This window comes from Narcine bancroftii, chromosome 3 (genome assembly GCF_036971445.1).
Source record: "Narcine bancroftii isolate sNarBan1 chromosome 3, sNarBan1.hap1, whole genome shotgun sequence".
NCBI classification, from domain to species: domain Eukaryota; kingdom Metazoa; phylum Chordata; class Chondrichthyes; order Torpediniformes; family Narcinidae; genus Narcine; species Narcine bancroftii.
This window is the reverse complement of record NC_091471.1, coordinates 21789659-21809077: the sequence shown is the minus strand read 5'-3', so window position 1 is coordinate 21809077 and position 19419 is coordinate 21789659. Positions and strand designations below refer to the sequence as shown.

Here is a 19419-nt window from a genome sequence, read left to right as displayed (position 1 = left end):
ATTACGGAGGTTCTACTTTTCTTTCTGACAGATAATGTACTTCCTGTAGTTTACTTGCACTTTCTAATATTTTGTTGAATATTTCAGTTTGTGAACATTTGTTTGAATTCTTGAATCTTTCCTCATGTTCGAATCTCTATGATAGTTAATGTTTCTGGTCAAAGCTGGGCATCAACTACTTCTGTCGTTTGTGTCACTGGATTTTCATTCGTCACTTTTGCATTGGGGTTGAATCAAAATGGAGGAGAACTTTTGCTCATCAAGTAAACATGCTGGTAAACTAACCATTAGTGAGTATAGCAGAAACATAGAAACATAGAAGATAGGAGCAGGAGTAGGTCATTCGACCCTTCGAGCCTGCTCCGCCATTCAACGAGATCATGGCTGATCTTAAAGTTCAGTACCCTGTCCCCGCCTTCTCTCTGTAACCTTTAATGCAATAGACAAACACAAAAAGGACAGACGCTGCAAACTGGAGCAATCAATAAGCTGCGATGTGAACTCAATGGGTCACGCAGTAGCTATGGGCAGTCAGTGTTTCAGGTCAGGACACTTTATTGAGACTACATTAGAAAGAGGGTGATAGTACATTTATGAAAGGTCAAAGGAATCAATAGGGGATATGATGTTGGACTAAAGACTGGAGCTACAGGAAAAGAGAGAGGTAATTGAGTGAGGGAGGGTGAGAGAGGAAAGTAAGAACAGCAGTAGAGATAGAAATAATGGAATCAGATAAAATTTGGAGTTACCTGAAATTCAGAAAACCAATGTTCATGTTAGGCTCTTGTAAACCAGGAGTCGCTAGTTTGTTCCTCACTGGGGCCTCATTTCTGTTACGGGCACTGGACAAAGTGCTGACCCTTTGTCTTTCTTATGGTAGACAGAATTAAAGAATTTCACAAACATCACATTCGACATGACAATAATGGAACCTTCATTATTTATTTATGTTATGTTTAAGGCTGTGCAAAACAAATATGACGTGTCATTTGGTCTGATTCTGATAATGGGGGAAGGAAGTGAACAGTGTGGGAATGCTGTGAGGAATGAAATGGTTGGCTACAGGAAGCTCATACTTAGATGATTTGAAATCTACTTCTTGAAAAGTCATTATGGTTCTTTGTTCATGCATCAGGAAGTAAATATTCTCACTCCAAATTATTTATTATTATACTTCATTTATGTTGGGGAAATAAAGGGATATGGGGAAAAGGCAGGTACATGGAGACGATCATCAGATGAGCCATGATCACATTGAAAGGCAGAACAGTCTCGACGGGCCAGATGGCCTACTCCTGCTCCTATTTCTTACGTCCTTGTGAATTCTTCTTAGCTTTAGGCTGTCAAATGTTGCACAGTTTTCTACCTTCTTCATACAAATTTGCAGTGGGTTCCTTACAGAAAAGATTGGAGACATTTTGAAAGGAAATAAGAGAATGGCAGATTAAATAATCAGCAATTTTGTGTCTTCCTTTGGGGACGAAAGCACCAAAATCTTGCCAGAAATACCAGAAAACTATGAGTGTAATTAAAAAAAGGACTGATTGAAATAACAATTAGTGTCGTTAAAAGTCAATTAATCCTGAGGAACCAATGATGTGCACCCCAGATTTTTGGAAAATGCTTTTACAGAAATATAGAACCCTCTAGTTTTCAAAGGTTCAATAGACTCTGGAATTGGGGGGCTACAAATATGACCCCACTATTTAAGAAAGGAGATAATAAAAAAAAAGAATCCTTCAGCCAATCAAACATGACCAGAAACACTGGAATTTATAATGAAAGAGAAAATAACAGAACTCCTTAAAGATTACAGAGAGTGAACAGAGTTGGCATTCATTCATGAAAATGAAGTTACGTTTGAGTGGTCTTCTGTCGTTCTTAAAGGATAGGACTTATAAGGGAGATCCAATAAGGTTCTCTCATTTGGATTTTCAGACATTTTTCAATAAAGTCCCACAAAGGAGATTGGTTAACAAGGTGAGGGCACGTATAGTGACATAGACAGAAAATCTCTCTGGTTGACAGTCTTTGATAATAGAAGTACCACAGAGATCATTGTTCCAGCCACAGCTGCTCAATGATTTGGTTGGAAATGTCACATTTCCAATTTTTTATGGTGATACAAAACAAGGTAGAATTGTGTGTGGTGAGGAGAATGTAAAGAGGCTTCTGTAGGGTATGGGAAAATTAATTGAGTGAGAAGGAATGGAATATAATGTAGAAAAATATGAAGTTATCCAATAAAAAATTGTTACAGCAATTCTATATTGCTGAATCTAGAATTGCATCTGGAAAAATGTGAATAGTTTGATATCTTTAAGGATTTATAATTAATCCTCTCCTGCACTCATTCGACATACATGATTGTATAGCTAAATACCACTTCAACTTGATCATATTTGCTGATGGCGCTACAGTAGTGGATCAGTATCAAATAATGATGAGTTGAAATAAGAATTGAGATTGAAAGTCTAGAGGCATGCTGCCAAGATAACAACCTCTCTCAATGTCATAAAGATGAAGGAAGTTATCGTTAACTTCAGGAGAGGGGCAGAATCCACACCCCCGTCCATGTTAATGGGGCAGGTCGAAAAAGTATATTGTTTCAAGTTCTGAAGAATAAATATCTCCAATAACTTGACTTTGGACAAACACATTGACACAGCAATCAAGAAAGTGCATCAATGCCTTCACTTTCTCAGAGAAGTAATGAAGTTTGCCATATCCCTCCATATCTCAACAACTTCTACAAATGCTCCATTGAAAGCACACATACTAGATGCATCACAGTTTATGCATGCTGCTCAACTCCAGATTAGAAGAGGTATAGAAAGTAGAGAACACAGCTAACGCATAATGCATTCTTCCCTCCTCTCTGTGGGCTCCATCCACATCTCCTGATGCCTTATAAAATCAACCAACATACTGAAAGACCTAACTCACTCCAGATACACTCTCTCCTCCCTTCTCCCATAAAGGAAAATGATTAAAAGTGTGAAAACAGTTTCTTCCCTTTGCTGGATGCCAATTGAACTTCCTTTTCATTGTGATCCTTTACTCATGCAAAATCATCGAGGACACCTTCCCCCACCCTGCACACGGCATCTTTCAGCTGCACCCGTCAGTAGTGGGGGGGGGGGTGAGGATGATACAGGAGTACCAGAGCCAGCACCACCAGGCTGAGGAACAGCTTCTTCTCACTGGAGTGAGAACGCTGAACGACCAAAGGAACTGCTCACACTAACCATCGAGAGTCTTATTTGCACAAAATTCTATCTATTTATTTATTTATATGTAGAGATAAAATACTTTTCCTACATATGATTTGCTTGTCTGTATGTATGTTATGTCTCGTGGTGTGTCTGCATGTTTTCCAGACTGGAGATCGCTGTTTCGACAGGTTGTCTTTGTACAATCAGATGACAATAAACTTAACTTTATTTGACATGGTAGTATGAAATGTTAGAGATAACCAGTTGGTTTGTTTGCAGAAGAATCTGTCTCATTGAATTGGGCATTTTGTGACAAATACCATATATACTCATGTAAAGGTCGATCCCCTATTTTTAGCCAAAAGATCTAGAATTTTACATATTTTTCATGTAAAAGTCATCTCTAGTCTCTCATCTTGACCCCGACCGCCAGCAGGCTAGACCTCCCAATGACTCAGCTGTGAACTCCATGGCCCCGGCCACTTACCCATCAAAACTCCTGACGCCTCCGATGACACAGATACTTATCATGGTACCAACCTTCCTCATGATAGGATGTGTGTTTTGATGTGCAGACACTATAATTATTTTAAATCATTGTATTTTTGTTTTTTATTTGTTTAGAGATCATTTGGACTTCTCATACTGACATGGTATTTTGGATTCTAGTGTGAATTTCAGCCCCTCAGTAGTATCCATGTAATAGTCAACTGGACTAGAAAAAAGATATGCTTGCTATATTGCAACATAAACTAAATTTACTGTATCGGATCCAACAATGGAGATTTGTAATATGAGGAGAAATTAAATGGACTGGATCTCTACCTTCTAGTGATAAGAAGAATGAAGAGATTTCACTGAAACACATATTTTCAGGGCTCAGAAGGCTGGATGCAGAGAGTTTGTTTCAAGTCGCAAGAGGTCTAGAATCATTTTCTATCTCAGAATAAAGGTTCAGAGATTTAGGGCTGAGATGAGGAGAGAGCTCTTCACTCGGAGGATGGGGATTCTTTGGAATTCTCTACCCCAGAGGACTGTGAAGACATTGAGTTAATTCAAAACAAAAATGGATAGATTTTTGGATATTAAGAAAATTAAGGGATAAGGCAAAGTGCTTTAAAAAATGTTGAAAAAAATATCATTCTTAATCTTAAGCAATAAGACTTAATAAGTTACATGGCATACTCCAGCTCTTTTTTATTATGTTCCTTACACTACTGCCATACTAGAAGAAAGAGACATCGACTTAAAGAGGCAGAAAACCAGCATTCCTGATGAAGAGCTCAGGCCCGAAATGCTGGTTACCTTTAACATCCCATGGATTCTGCTTGACCTCCTGAGTTTTTCTAGCACTTTTGTGCATGGCAGAAATCCAGCCTATTCAACAGAGACTATTCATTAGATTAAGGCAAAATGTTCCAGGAGGCAACGTGAAGCAGGGAGGCTCATCTCTCCATTGGTAGATTAAAGAACTTCCTCCTGTTATATTACAGTGTTACAAGCCCAGAGAACCCCAAAACCCAGGAGCAATAGAAATTCACCAAGACAAATGGTTAATTAAACAAAAGTTGTTTTTAATTTTTTTTCAAACATAAAAAGCAGGATCAATTTTTAACTTAATACTATTAACTTAACCCCCTTCTAATTCTAAGTGCACTGTATGTAATGTGCAATATTCAGGAAAGTTTTCTGTTTCACTGTCCAATCATTCACTTCTCACATCTCCAAGTTCTTATACTGTGCAATTCTTATACTGTGCACAGAATTTAACATTTATGAATTTTCACCAGGCTCTTGTGCTTAAAGGAAAATGATTACCACTCAGGATGGTTCTTGTTGGTTTCAGAGAGCTATTTGTTGCTCATTGGACACACAAAAGCTGATTTTCTTCAATCAGTCACCTCAGTGTCATGCCGAAGATCTTGCCCCATTATGGGTTTTCCAAATGATAATCTCTTCTTGCAGGTCATCACAGAGTTCCTCCTGTTTTCCTTATTTCAGGAGAAATACTCTAGCCAGCCATTTCCTCTTGTAAGGACTACAAGGGTTTTCAAAAGGGCTGAACTCAGAACTCACAACCAATCTTCGAAATGGGGTTTTCAACAAGCTAGCCAGCTTGTCATGTTGTAGCATCAAAGGCTACAGCCTCAAAGCCTCAAAGACTTCCCTCTCCCTCAAAGATAAATCCTATTTTTTTCTTTCCTCTCTCTCACTGCTTGTAAAAACCAACTTCACCCAAGGCTCCAAACCCAATCCTTGAAAGATCTTATTAGCACTTGAACCTGGACTTCTCCATTTGCACCTGCTTTGGAAATTCTTTCCAAAGCAGTTCCATCGTCTCTGGAAAGCCACTGGTGCCTGAATGTGTGGCTTCTGCAAAGTTCTTGCATTTTAAATGAGATGTGAAGTGCAACGATCTGTTTGTGAAGTGAACTACACTAACCCCCCCTCCCCACATTCTATCTCTTTTAAAAACATGTTTATATATAATATATAATATAACCTGTAACAGCAGTCTACTTTCAGGAAACATTTCATATATGAATATAATATGTTAAGTTAAGGAAACTAATATGGTCAAGTGGCTGTAGATTTTACCTTTGTCAAGAAAATAATAACTCCTGAGCATACATGTGTAGAAATTCTATCAAGCAACTGAAATGCAAGTTTACTGGAAAACCAATCTGACTATGAAACAATGTTTCCTGTGTAATCAATAAGATTCAGAAGATCTCTTCCAGGTTATTTATGTTTCTGATATGGTGAGAGAGATGCCTGTTGATGTAGAGATGTGGCTAATCTTGTGCAATGCATGATTAGATGCAAGTTAAACAGAGACCATAGAACATTACAGCATTGAACGCATTCTTTGGCCCACATTATTGTACCAATCTATTCGAGTTACTCCAGATCTAAGTTCAATCCTTCCCTATCTCACACCCTTTATTTTTCTTACATCCATGTGTATTCTGAGTGTATTTGAAATATTTTTTTTATATTTTAAAAAGTTTTAAAATATTTAAATAATGTTTGAAAAATGAAAAAAATTAACTAAAGTTCTGTGGTTAGTAAGGGATTACTTACTATGTCTGGTATGTGATTGAAAAAAAAGATTGAGAAGCACCTATCAAATTTTATAATTTCCCTATCCCTATGTCTCCTTTCTCTCTATCTCTCTCTCTCTCTCTCTCTCTCTCTCTCTCTCTCTCTCTCTCTCTCTCTCTCACCCCCCCCTTTCCCTCTGTCTCCTTCCTCCAACTCTGCATTCACAGATCCACCCTCCTCCCCTGATCAATTCTTACCTTTCCTCTCCTATGTTCTATCCATGTCTAGTTTGGCCCTTTGTCTGTTGGCCTGTGCTCCTTCCTTGCCCTTTTTTCCCTCCTCCCCAGCCTTTTTATTCAGATGCCTGCCTACTTCTTTCTCATACCTCAATGCAGGGATCAGGCCAGAAACCTGATCTATCTTTGGTTATCTATCTTTGCCTCCTCTGGGTTCTATGTGACCTGCTGAGTTCCTCCAGCAGTTTTGTGTTTTTATATCAGGTACTGCTGACACCTTGCTCTATTTTCATTTATTAGCTGATTTAATAACAGCCATTTGTTCTTCAAATACATCATTTCTTTATTTCTTTGAATTTGTAATGTATTCTAGCAAGTTATTCTGAGTACAAATTTAAACTCTCACTAGTCTCACTTAAATTGTTTATATGATAAATTTACAGAAAACATTAAAGCTGGACCTTTTAAATGACACAACATGGTCTTTCATAGATGCCCATTGTATTTGTCGATAAACAACAGAAGCAATTGTTTCTCTAAAATATGCCTTTAATAATTTATGAATATGACGTCAATTCAACATGACATTTCCACATTTCTACCCTCAATCCAATTTAAGTCCCTTCCCTGAACGATGTCTGAAACCACCTGTATCAACAATTTTTCTCCACTGGGGATTTTTGTGCACATTGCTCACTTTTTGAGATATGCTTCACAGCCACCAACAACAAGCATTGACATGTTGCCACGTAAATTTTAATCCATTGGGATTAACCTGAAAATTGAAAGTAATAAAAACTTTGGAGGAAAGACACGATTGAAAGATGAATGCTTTATTTCTCATTATCCCTGAAGTATGATTAATCTTTTGGTTTGCAATGATAAAGAATGAGAGTTTAGTTGGTTTCACTGATTCCTTATTATAAAATGTTGATTTTTTTCCCTCACAAAATTCAGACTCACAAAGGCCATGTTTCCATTTTATTGGTTGTGGTGCCTCTTTAGACAGAGGGCATATTTCAGTGGACACATCAATAAAAGCAATGTACATGATGCAAACATGGAAGGACCCAGCAGGTCAGGCACCTCCAATGGGTAGAAATGGTCAGTGAATGTTTTGGGTTGAGACGGTTCATCGAGAATACATTTTGAAGGAGTGATCTCAAGCATATCAAGTGGAGGGAAAAAAAAATAATGGGGGAAAATTCTTGCGAAGGGGCACTGTTGTGAAAGAGTGTTGGACAGAAGGTAAGAGGGGTGGAGAGAGTGGTAGAGTGATAGATCATATAGGGGAGGAAATTAGAGAGAAATGTAAGAACAAGAATAGTTAAAGAAGTGGTGGAAATTTTGGAACCAGGTAGAGGTTGAGGTTATCGAAAATTAGAAAAAAAAATCAATGTTCATGTTTAAGGGTTTTCAGGGGAAAAATGATGTGTTATTCCTCAAGTTTACCTTTGGTCTCACCTAGGCAATAGATGAAATTGAGGACCATATGGTAAAGATGAGGAGAATTGAAACAGTTACCAATTGATTGGTCCCTCAGGTAAAGCCATCGTCCAATTAGTGTTTGGACTTACTGATGCAGTGGAGGCCACACCAAGAATGATTCTTTGATAATAACATTCTGTAGTTAGAAAGGCCCTGATTATTCAGAATTGCATAAGTAAAATGTTAACCTTTGATACCATTAGAGAAATATATTTCTTAGGTAGTCACATCATTTTAATGGCATTGAAGTTGAGCATTAAGAGAACTTTAATTCTAAGAATATGTATCTCCAGTGACCAGACCTGGGACAAGCAGATTAACATAAAAACGCTCCAACCCCTCTATTTTCTGAGAATGTAAGAGAAGTTCAGCATATCCTCCGCTCCCCATACATTTTTAAAGGTTCATCTAGAAGATGGAGTAAAGGTTAATGTCAGAATTCCTATCAGTGTGGAGGAACAGAGGGAGTGGGGTCCAAAACCGTGGATCCCTTAATGTTGCTGTGCAACCGATAAAGCATTTAAAGAGGTTTATAGTGTGCTGACCATCGTTAGTTGGGAGGATGGAGTTGAGTTCAAGTTCTTTGCTCCAGATTACACCATCTGCAATCTCTTTTATCTCCAGGGTTGACAGGTACTCTATTATAGTTCCCTATCTTGTGTAGGTACAGAGGGAGGATATTTAGACATGTTTCAACCTAGAATTATGTCATGAATGGTCTACAAACTCAACTACCTTCAAGCAGAGACATTTAGTGCCAAAATCAAATTGTTAATTTCAGTGTTGAAATTTATAATCGATCCATTATCTGCTATGACTTGGAAAAGGCAATTCAACGGTGGCTATTGTCCTGAATTGTATTGAGTTGCTCATGGTCAGCCAAGTCAGGCGAATGCTTGTCTTACAGAATGGGGGTCATCAGGGAATCCAGCAGTGTCCCTGATGACTTTATCTACGAGAACTGCAACCAGCTCCAGCTTTTGACAAGCCAAGTTAAGGAATTGGAGCTGGAATTGGATGAACCCCGATCATTTAGGAGACAGAGGAGGTGATGGATTGGAGTTACAGAAATACTATCACATTGGGAGGCAGGGGGAAGGTAGATCCGTGACAGTCAGGAGAGGGAAAGGGTTTAGGCATGCAGTGTAGGGCTCTCCTGTGGCAGTTACACTCAAAAATGGGGGGGGGGGGGGGGTGTGGAATAAGCTACTAGGGATAAGCCACAGAAATTAGATCTCTGGAATGGAGTCTGGTCCTATGGCTAAGAAGGGAAAGGGTGAAGAAGAGGAGAGCTGTAGTAACAGGGGATTCCAGAGTTAGGGGATAGATAAGAGGTTCTGTGGAAGAGATTGAGTATCCCGGATGGTTTGTTACCTATCTGGTGCCAGAGTTCAAGATACCTCAGATCGAGTCAACAGCCTTCTCAGGAAGGAAAGTGAGCACCCAGATGACGTGGTGACCATATAGGGACCAATGAAGTGGGTAGGAAAGGTGAGGAAGTCCTGCAAGGAGAGTTCAGGGAGTTAGGCACTAGGATGATGGACAGGACATCCAGGGTTGTAATCTTTGGATTGCTACCCAGGCCACATGCTGTAATGTTGGAAATACGAGGATAATGAGGCTTAATGTGTGGCTAAAGATGTGGTGTAGGAGGGAGGGCTTCAGGTTTCTGGATCATTTTCCAGGGAAGGTGGGACCTGTTCCAATGGGACTGCTTGCATCTGAACTGGAGGGGGGAGGTTTTCTAGTGCTGCTCCACTGGGTTTCAACTAGATTTGCAGGGGGATGGGAAACAGAGTGTAGCAGATAGAGGAGTGGAGGAGGAAATATACGATGTGAAAATTGTATGCACCATGAGAAGTCAACAGGTGAGTTTTGGGGGCAATATCATTCATAAATGGAAGATCCGTCAAATAGTCTGATACTGGCGAGGGGTTGGGGTGGGATCTGTCCTTGAATCTGGTGATGTGAGTTTTCAGATTCATGTATTCTCTGCTTCAACAGAAAGGAGAAGAGATTATACCAGGATGGGCTGGATATGTTTACATGTTGACTGCTTTCCTGAGGCAATGGGATGTGCAGGTAGTGTCAATGGAGAGAAGATTACATTATTGTTGGAATTCCATCCACCAGTCTCTACAGTTTCTTGCCGTCTTAGGCAGTGCAGTTCCCATACCAAACCGTGATGCATCTGAACAGGATACTTTCTGTGGCTGTGCTAATGTAATGACGATCTTACCAGAATAGTGATCCAGATGCATGACCTAATAATCTGCAGAGCAGGGGTCAAATCTTGTCAGGATAGTTTGTGAGGTTGTTTCAGTTTAAGAAAAGATAAATAATAAATCTGAAATCAAGAGCTTGAAGAAACAAGCATGAAATTAATGTTAAATAATTGGTTTATTAATGTCTCAGGAAAAAAAATACTGTCCTCTCATGTTTAATCAATTCATGACTTTCTCGTACTCTTCATTTCCCTCTGAAATTATATAATGTCAAACTACTTGAGGAAAAAATTATAGGAGGAGTTGCTCTGCAACAATAGGGCAATAATAGGAAAGCTGAGTATTATTTAAATGGAGACAAGCTAGGGAGTGGGGAGGTGCAAATGGATCTGGGTGTACTTGTTCACCGGTCACTGAAGGCTAACATGCAGGTTCAGAAAGCTGTGAAGAAGGCTAATAGCATGTTGGCTTTCATAAAGAGGGGATTGGAGTATAGGAACAGAGATGCCCTTCTGCAGTTGTACAGGGCCCTGGTAAGACCCCACCTGGAGTATTGCGTCCAGTTTTGGTCTCCAATTTTGAGGAAGGACATACTAGCTATAGAGGGTGTGCAGCGCAGATTTACAAGGTTAGTTCCAGGGATGGCAGGGTTGTCATATGCAGCAAGGCTAGAAAAACTGGTCTTGTATCCGATGGAGTTTAGAAGGATGAGGGGGGACATGATTGAGGTATACAAAATCATCAGGGGGATAGACAGGGTGAAGTCAGATTACTTGTTCCCAATGATGGGGGAGACGAGGACTAGAGGGCATAGTTTAAGAATACAGGGTAGGCCCTTTAGGACGGAGATGAGAAAACATTTTTTTACCCAGAGAAGTGTGAATCTGTGGAATGCTCTGCCACAGAGGGTGGTAGAGGCAGATTCGCTGATTATGTTCAAAAGAGAGTTAGATAAGACTCTAGTGGGCAAAGGAGTTAAGGGTTATGGGGATAAGGCTGGAAAGGGGTACTGATAGTAGTGATCAGCCATGATCTGTAAAATGGTGGTGCTGGCTCGACGGGCCAAAGGGCCTACTCCGGCTCCTATTGTCTATTGTCTATTGTTAAGGAGGACATTACTGCCGTGAGGTGGCAGGATGGTATGGAGGGATCGACCAGTGAGGCTGTTCGGGTGGAATTGAGGGGTGGAGGAGGCAAGAGGGTGCTAATAGGGGTGTATTACAGACCACCAAATGGGCCAAGAAAATTAGAGGAACAAATTTGTAGGGAGATAACGTATATGTGTGAAAATCATAAGGTAGTTATCATGGGAGATTTTAACTTCCCTCACATTGATTGGGATACGGTTAGAGGGCTGGATGGGCTGGAGTTTGTTAAATGTGTTCAGGATTGTTTTCTAAATCAGTTAGTAGAAGAACTGACTCGGGATGGTGTAATACTGGATCTCCTGTTAGGGAACGAGCTAGGTCAGGTAGCGGACATTAATGTTGGAGAACCAATTGGGTCTAGAGATCATAATTCCGTTAGTTTTAGGGTAGTTTTAGGGAAGAGCAAGGAGAGGCCTAAAGTTGAGGTTCTGGTTTGGAAAAGAGCAAATTTCGAAGGAATAAGAAGGGATTTGGGGAGTATTGAGTGGGACAGGATATTTTCAGGATGTTAATGAAAAATGGAGGATATTCTAAAAAGAAATTTTGATGGTACAGAGTAGTTATGTCCCAGTGTGGATCAAAGGAAAGGCTGGAAGTCATAGGGAGGCTTGGTTTTCGAGGAATATTGGAAATTTGGTTAGGAGAAAAAGGGAGGTGTACAAGAGGTATAAAGAGCAGGGAGCTGAGAAGTTGAAGGAGGACTACAAGGAGTGTAGAAGGAATCTTAAGAAAGAAATTAGAAAGGCCAAAAAAGGCATGAAGAGGCTTTGGCAGACAGAGTAAAAATAAATCCAAAGGGTTTCTTTAAGTACATTAAAAGTAAAAGATTAGTGAGAGATAAAATTGGACCCCTTGTAGATAGCGAGGGTAGGCTGAGTGAGAAGTCAGAGGAAATGGGGGAAATTTTGAATGATTTCTTTGCCTATCACTATGGAAAAAAATGTTGAACCAGTTGAAGTAAAGAAAAATAGTGGGGAGGCCATGAAGCATATAAGGATAACCGAGGAGTTAGTGATGGCTGTGTTAAAAAAGATAAAGGTGGATAAATCTCCCAGACCGGACAAAATATTCCCTAGGACACTCAGGGAGGCTAGTGGACAGTTGGTGGGGCCATTAACAGAGATATTTAGGATATTACTGGCCACGGGGGTGGTGCCAAAGGATTGGAGGGTGGCGCATGTGGTTCCTCTGTTTAAGAAAGAGTCCAAATGCAAACCTGGGAATTATAGGCCTGTAAGTCTGACGTCTGTGGTGGGCAAGTTGATGGAAAGTGTTCTGAGGGATGCTAGTTACAAATTTTTGGAGGTACAGGGATTGATAGGGAGTAATCAGCATGGTTTTGTCGGGGGTAGATCATGCTTGACAAACCTGATTGAGTTCTTCGAGGGGGTTACAAAAAAGGTTGATGAAAGGAAAGCTGTGGATGTTGTCTATTTGGACTTTAGTAAAGCTTTTGACAAAGTTCCCCACAGGAGGTTAGGAAAAAAGGTGGAGGCATTATGTATAAATAAGGATGTAGTGAAATGGATTCAGCAGTGGTTGGATGGGAGGTGTCAGAGAGTAGTGGTAGAAAATTGTTTGTCCAATTGGAGGCCAGTGACTAGTGGAGTTCCTCAGGGTTCGGTCCTGGGTCCATTATTATTTGTTATTTATATTAACGATCTGGATGTAGAGGTGGAGAATTGGATAAGCAAATTTGCAGATGACACAAAGATTGGTGGTGTTGTGCACAGTGAGGAAGATTACCGTAGATTAAAAGGTGATTTAGGAAGGCTGGAGGTGTGGGCTGAGAAATGGCTGATGGAATTTAATACAGATAAATGTGAGGTGCTACATTTTGGAAAGGCAAATTTTCAATATACATTGAATGGTAGACAATTGAGGAGTGCAGAGCAACAAAGGGATTTAGGAGTTATGGTAAATAGTACCCTCAAGGCTGATACTCAGGTAGATGGTGTGGTGAAGAAGGCATTTGGAATGTTGGCCTTCATAAATCGGAGTATTGAATTCAAGAGTCGGGAGGTCATGATGAAATTGTACAAGGCATTGGTGAGGCCAAATTGTGTACAGTTTTGGTCACCAAATTATAGGAAAGATATAAACAAAATAGAGAGAGTGCAGAGAAGGTTCACGAGAATGTTGACAGGATTTCAGGGTCTGAGTTACAGGGAAAGGTTGTGCAGACTGGGGCTTTTTTCTCTGGAGCATAGAAGATTGAGAGGGGACTTGATAGAGGTGTTTAAGATTTTAAAAGGGACAGACAGAGTAAATGTGGATAGGCTTTTTCAATTAAGAAAGGGGGAGATTCAAACTAGAGGACATGGTTTAAGATTGAAGGGGGAAAATTATAAGGGGAACATGAGGGGAAATTTCTTTACGCAGAGGGTGGTGGGGATGTGGAATGAGCTTCTGGCAGACGTGGTCGAGGTGGGATCATTGGTTACATTTAAGGAAAGACTGGATCGTTACATGGATAGGAGGGGACTAGAGGGGTATGGACCGGGTGCTGGTCAGTGGGACTAGGAGGGTGGGAATTTGCTACGGCATGGACTAGTAGGGCCGAACTGGCCTCTTCTGTGCTGTAAGTGGTTATATGGTTATATGGTTACATGGAGTGAAGTATATTCCACTCAGTTGTTTATAAGAGATGGAGTATAGCTACGTTATTACAACTTCAGCGACACGAGTTGAAATCTGGTGCTGTCTGTAAAGAGGTAGTATGTTCACTTCATGTCTGCGCTGCAGGGTTTCCTCTCGGTCCTCCAGTTTACTCCTACATTTCAAAGATCTACATTGTTAGTAGGTTAATTGGTCTAATGGCTGTATTTTGGTCAGCACAGGTTCATGGGTTGGAAGGGCCTGTTGCCGTGCTGTATCTCCAAATTAAATAAATTAAATATATACAGCAGTTTTTCAAAGGAGCAATCCCATCAGCCCACCAAGTCTGTACTGGGTATGATGTCAGTCTAACTAATCTCATCTGCCTGCACGTGCTCCATATTCTCCATAAGCGAGAGTGGTGGCTAAAATGACAACATTGAAAATATTTTTGGATAGCGACATAGATCAGAAAGTTTCAAGTGAGGGGGCTGAACACAGATAACTAGGAATAGTTTGGACAGACATCTTGGTGTCCATGCGAGGGCTAGGCTGAAGGACCTGCTTTCATTTCATCCAACTCCATATATGTCAATTTTTTTCAAGCCTGTTCATATGTGAAATGTTGGCTTCATATATGCTTCTAATTCAGACACCAAATTTTGACATTGAAACATATTGCAGCGAATTGAAACATGTATGTCTATGTTTTATTTTATTTCATAAACGGTAACAAACTCTGCTTACATCAGTGACTTAAACAAAAGGAAAATTCTTTGATTAGAATTGGTTTTATTAACAAGCTTAAATGGTCTATTGATGAAGGAGGTGCAGCACATTTTAGGAAGGTCTTTGACAAGGTCCCGTATGTTTGGCAGGTCTGAAAATTAGAACCGATGAGATCCAAAGCAAGCTGGCAAATTGGATCCAAAGCTGGCATTGTAAGAGGAGGCAGAGATTGGTGGTGGATATGACTTTTCAGATTGGAATTCTGTGATTTGATCCCCCACAAGGGTTGGCACCTGGACCTTTCATTTGAGATATAGATTAACAACTCAGATATGACCATAGAATGTCAACAAGAGAAACTGCAGACGCTGTAAAGCTGGAGAAACATACAAAATTCTGGAGGAATTCAATGAGTCAAGCAGCATCCATGAGGAATTTCTGTCGAAGGATTTTGACCTGAAACATCGACTATCTTTTGCCTTCCACTCACGTTGAGTTCTTCCAGCATTTTGTGTGTTTGTCCATAATTCAAAGGGTTATAATTGGTAGGTTTTCAGAGGACACTGACATTTTTAGCCTTGTAGATAACGAGGAGGGTTGTGTAACGTGACAGCAGGATATTGATCAGCTGCAAGGTTCGGCAGAGCATTGAAAGATGGAGTTTATTCTGACAAATATGCAGCGATGCATGTGAATGCTTGGATATGGGGCATATAAATCGAGTAAGTGGTAGGGTCTTAGGAGTGTTGATATCTTGGGACGTGTCTATCATTCCTGGAAAGTGGTAACACTGTTAGGTAGTTTGGGAAGAACCCTATGAGATACTTACCGCATCAGTCATGAACATGTAAGAGCAGAGACTCGTAATAACTTTATAAAGCATTTATTAGAGAAACAGGTGCAGTTTTGTTTGCCACTAAATTGCAAGAATCAGAGTAAAAAAAACACAGAAATATTGGAGGTAAAGATATATAACCAATATTTCAGGACCGAGCCCTTTTCCAAGGATACCTTCAACCCCTTCCTGGTCTTTACAATCCCCTCCAAACTTCCCCTCTCAGAGTCGAAATGCTCTGTCCTCAGTAGAGGCCTCACCTTTGTCCCCATTTCTCCGCACCTCAACGAGTTCCCCACACACCATGATGCTGAATTCTTCTTCCATCAGCTCTGTCTCCTTGCCCATTTCTGTAATCAGGATTCTCCACCCCTCACTGCAGATCCCTTCTCCCACTTTAAACCTTCCCCCTTCTCCTGGACATGTCCTTCTGGCTTTCTGCCTGCTCTGGGCCTTTATATTTCCAAATACCGCGGAGACATCAACTGTCTTGACTTCACCACTCCCCTGATTCATTCCAATCTCAAGCCCTCGGAACCTCTTGCCTTCCACTCTCCCCACACTAATCCCAACCTCACCATCAAACCTGCAGTCAAGAGTGGAGCACTGACCTCTATCTGCTCAAAGCCAAATGACAAGTCTCAGTACTTCCTCTTATTTACCCCTCCAACAGAACCCAACTCAATTTCTCAAACCAGTATCTCATGCATTATCTCTGAACATCACTTATGGCTTCCCTCACATGGCTTCCAACCTCATTGTTTCCCATCCCCACATGCCCGGTTCTATCCCAGCAGACCCATTGTTTCCATGTGGTCCTGTCCCACTGAACTGGCATCCGGTTACCTTGACTCCGTTTTGTTCCCCTTGGCCCAGATTCTTCCCACTTACATCTGCAATACTTCATGTGCCCTCCATCACTGCAGCGACTTCCAGTTTCCTGAACTCGACTGCCTCATCTTTACCATGGGCATCCAATCACCATACATGTACCTCCATCCTCCTTAATGAAGGCCTCAACGCACTTTGTTTCTTTCTCAACCAGTTCCCCTCCACCATCACCCTCCTGCAGCTGGCAGAACTTCTCCTCGCCCTCAATAAATTCTCCTTTGATACTTTCTTAAAAAAAACAAAGATGGGCTCAGGCCTGAAATATGGGCTATCTATCTTTACCTTCTATGTGCTCTGTAAGACTTGCTGAGTTCCTCCTGCATTTTTGTGCTTTTACTACAATCACAGTGTATGCAGACATTTGTGTTTTAACCCTCTAGTCGGGATCTGCTGAAGATAATGTAGAGGAGATTCACAAATATATTGGCTGAATTGGTTGGGTTTGTTTTCTCTGGTGACCTGATAGAGGTGTCTAGAGTTGAAATATTTTTCCCATAGTAGGGATGTCTAACTCAAGAGGGCATGAGGATCAGAGGGAAGGTTTAAATGGGATCTGAGGGATTATTTCATACAGAGGCTGTTTGTAATGTGAAATGCACTGCCTGAGGAGGTGGGGGAGGCAAAGCCTTTCACAACATTTAAACACCATCTTGCCAAAAATATTAGGGTGGCACAATTAGTTAGTGCAATGCTATTAGAATGCCAGCAACCCAGGTTCAAATCCAGGGCTGTCTGCAAGTAGTTTGTATATTCTCTCCATGTCTGCATGGGCTTATTCTGGTTGCTCTGGTTTCCTCCCACCCTGAGCAGGGTTGTAGATCATTTGAGTGCATTTGGGTCGCACAAAGTCATGGGTCAGAAGGGTCTTTTACCATGTTGTATGTCTTAACTTAAGTTTAAATTAAAACATATAAAATGTTTAATCATATTTAATGAGTCTCCAAGACTTAGCGTCTGTGGACCAAATGCAGTTACAGTGATCTAATATAGACATGTACATGGTCAGCATGTTCATAATGTGCCAAAGAGCCTGCTTCCATACTGTTTGGCTCTACATCTTGATGATTCAAGGAATAAGCATAAAGCTCATTAGTTTGAAGGCTCAGTAATAGTGAAAATAGATTTATGAAAAAAGATGATTCGAGGGCTAAAACTAGCCAATAGCTAACAATTAAATCTCAATTTGATGAGGTGCAATAACCAAAATTAGGGAAATGCTGAAAAAATAACTAATGCAGCAATCCCAATGCAAATTACAATCTTGGAACTTTTCACAGAGATTTGAATTCACTGACACAAATCTCGCAAACCAGAGGGCCAAACTACAGGTATCAATATCAACTCTCCCCAGTTCAAAGAATAAAATGATCTTTTACTTTCACTTGCCTATTCATTTTATAAGCTATAAAGAATAGAAGCAGTAGGTCATATCTCATTTTAATGCTCTCTGACACTCGTGGCTGAACTCTTTTTTCATTCTCTATCCTGATCTCCATGTCCCTTAATTTCTAACAGTCCTTCAAACTTAGTCTTGTATACATTTAATGATGGGTGATTGTTATCATTTATTTGGCTATTTGTTTATTTATTTAACAATTTATTTATTTGCCCTTGTTTTTATTTTATGGACCTGAATTTTACAGGAAAGCATTTATTTTCTGTTCCTAATCGTCCTTGAGTTAGGGCAGTAAGTCAGATTCTTGTATCACTATAGGCCTTCTCATGAATGAATGCTCGCAACGCTGTTGTGTATGGAACTTCAGATTTTGATCCAACAACATTGTCAAGATCCATAACTTGACAGAAAATATACAAGGGCGTTATCCCCATTCACTCATTTCCCTTGTTCTTCTTGGTTATAGAGATCACAGGTTTTATAATTGCAGCCAGACTAGCCTCAGTGAGTAAATACAGTTCATTCTAAAGATGATACCTACTACGGCTATTATATACCGGTGGAGAATAGTGTGGCAGCCCCTCGCAGCCCCCTCGGGGTGCCTCACAAAATGAAGGATGAACGCGTCGATCCAGTGGGCTGCATGAGGCCCGCAGCGCTGCCCTCCAATTGGCCACAAGTAAAGGAGCCTAACTGGCCTATCAAGGAAAGCATGATCGCAAATGCACCAATCAGTGCTGAGGGGGTTTTGACCAGGCCCCTCAGCTTGAGAATAAAAGCAGGGCTATGAAGCCAACAAAGCTCAGAGTTAACTGCACTCAACTGGGGTTGTGTCCTTCTTTCTGGGAACAGCGTGTTCTTTCTGAGCTAACCTGCATACAGCTATAACCTCTCCTGTGCTATAGGCTCTGCAGAGCCATAGCATTTAACAGCCAGCTACAATAGCATAATTACATAATTTGTGTTTTGAAACATTTACATTTTTTATTGCATACTTCATAGTTTGATAAAGTAAACTTTGGAAATTACAGTATGTGCAGGATGTGTGGCACATAGTCTGTATTGGCCTGGATGGTGTTGAACTTCAGTCTCGTTGGAGATGAGATGAGAGTTTGTTGCCTTAAATTAAGTACAATATTGAGATTTACAGACATTTTTGGTGGTCCTGGAGTCGTGTTATGTTGAGTGCTGTATAGGGATGTTGAAGAGCACAACAGCTGTTGGGGAAAATAAACTGTTTACGAACTTAAATATGCCAGACCAGGTTTCTGTACGTTTTGCCTTCAGGTAATAGTCAGAAGAGAGGGTGACCTGGGTGATGGGGATGCTTGATGATGTTTGCTGCTTTCATGAGGCTGTACCTCATGTAGATATCTTCAATGGGTGGGATCTTGGTATTTGTGATCGACTTGGCTCCATCTGTGACTTTCTGCGGCATTTCTGGACTCTCAAATTTCCAAATCAGGCCACGATCCTATCAACCTGCATACTTCTGACAGTATATCTGTTGGAATTCATTAAAATGTTTGATGACATGGCAAATTCGCTCAGACTCCTTATAAAATACTGTGCTTTTTACATTATTTTCTCAGGAGATGTCCTTTGATATATAG

The 19419-nt window shown here is 40.5% G+C and overlaps 1 protein-coding gene across 1 annotated transcript in view; it reads left to right on the top strand.

The window, feature by feature from the left end:
- Window positions 1-19419, top strand: part of LOC138756995 (catenin alpha-2) — an 835014-nt gene that overhangs the window by 121132 nt on the left and 694463 nt on the right. The gene's annotated exons all lie outside the window — the stretch shown is intronic.